Source organism: Pituophis catenifer, unplaced genomic scaffold (genome assembly GCF_029215685.1).
Source record: "Pituophis catenifer annectens isolate HBS135680 unplaced genomic scaffold, rPitCat1.0.hap2 SCAF_1, whole genome shotgun sequence".
Taxonomy (NCBI): domain Eukaryota; kingdom Metazoa; phylum Chordata; class Lepidosauria; order Squamata; family Colubridae; genus Pituophis; species Pituophis catenifer.
In genome coordinates, this window is record NW_027256881.1 from 160,718,837 (window position 1) to 160,720,682 (window position 1,846).

General features: G+C 38.1%; 1 non-coding gene across 1 annotated transcript; it reads left to right on the forward strand.

Annotated features, from left to right (window-relative positions):
• Positions 1–1,520: 1,520 nt before the first annotated feature.
• On the forward strand, positions 1,521–1,636 carry LOC139309178 (U5 spliceosomal RNA). The gene has a single exon (XR_011599830.1). It is a non-coding gene; the product is annotated as a U5 spliceosomal RNA (small nuclear RNA).
• The last annotated feature ends 210 nt before the right edge of the window (positions 1,637–1,846 follow it).

Sequence of the window (1,846 nt, forward strand, 5' to 3'; positions counted from 1 at the left end):
ACAACATATATCCAGAATGATAAGTGGAACTTCAGATAACTAATTAGGCTTTAGATGGATCAGACTTTACAATAATATTGATTATTATTTATTCAATCTATATCCCATCTTGTTGTTTAGAGAGCCATCAAGAAACTTAATTTCACCCCGTTGAATGTCTTCTGACATTCAACACAGCAAAGGCTCTGTTCTTCATGTATAGCAATAATCAAAGTAATTGCAGAGCTACCCATAGTTTGCTAGTCACACCATTTACAGAAGGCACAGGAGGGACAATTGTAGCTCTGTGGAGCTAAGTTATGGTATATTATGGCTCAGGGAATCAGTGAAAGCAGATTTAGTTTATGTGTGTGTATCTTTAGTTTGCTATGGTTTTCAAAGGTGGTGATCCAGCTTGTATGAGTAAACTGAAAGTATAAATCTCAGTGTTTGGACATGTGGAAAACCAGGTTGTTTGATATTTTTAAGCCAATTCTCCAAATTCACACAAGACATTCCAATGAGATAAGTGTAATTTATCTGGTCTAGTTTCACCAAATGGAAGCTATGCTTTGCCAGGCATTCATTTCCATGTTTCCTGCTTGGTCATCCCAATTTTTTAAAAATGTGGCTAAGTTTATTTCTGGAATGTTTTTTTAAGTAAATAAATTCCTCATTATAACTTATTATTTCACCATCAGCAATAGAATATAAAGGAAGGTCTCTGCCAAAGACCTTAACAGAAGGCAAAATTATATGGAAAAAGGCACACTGCAAAGAAAGAGTTGGGAGACCATAGCTGATAGAGACCCCCAGGCCCAGCCCTAAGGCAACTCTGGAGGGTTCCTAAATTTGCCCTCTCTGCAAAAAAAGTGCCACTTGATACTGATAGCAAACTGCTTGGAAACCATTATCTACTGTTATTTAGTTATTTGAAAGGTCTATGGTTTAGTTTCTTAACCTCAACTAATAAATAGGAATGGTAGAGAAAAGAACAAGGGAGATCAAGAATTGGTCAGCAGCAGGTAAAGATGAATATTTCAAGGCGAGTCACCACTACTATTTGTCATTGCACTGTTTCCTCTGTCAACGATACTGAATAACTCAGGCTGTAGCAATAGCACTTAGACTTATATACCACTTCATAGTGCTTTTACAGCCCTCTCTAAGCGGTTTACAGAGTCAGCATATTGCCCCCAACAATCTGGGTCCTCATTTTACCCACCTCAGAAGGATGGAAGGCTGAGTCAACCTTGAGCTGGTGAGATTTGAACTGCTGAACTGCAGCTAGCAGTCATCTGAAGTAGCCTGCAGTGCTCTACTCTAACCACTGCACCACCTCGGCACCTAGCTATCAAACTAGTTATCAAATATCAAAAACATCTGCCAGACTACCCCACCTCCTTTACATGGACAATCTGAATCACTGCTCAACACTGTCCATATATATAGCCACGATATTGCAACGGAGTTTGAATTGGACAAATTTGTCACACTTATTATCAAACAAGGAAAAATAGTGAAAACTGAAGGAATCAAGATACTCTGGTTTCTCTTCAGATCGTATAAATCTTTCGCCTTTTACTAAAGATTTCCGTGGAGGTTGGAGATGTGACTGTGATGATGCAACTTATTATCATATATGGTGGACTTGTAGAAAAATCAAAGCATTTTGGATAAAGATTTGGTGGGTGATCCAGAATATTCTCAAAAAGAGACTGAAATTTACTCCACAGTTGTTCTTATTGGGTATAACTACGGACTGTACAGTTGCAGAGACTAAATTGATTTTGAACTTGATAACAGCAGCAAGATTGTTGGTAGCACAATACTGGAAGAAGGACTTTTTGCCTACTATTGGTGAATG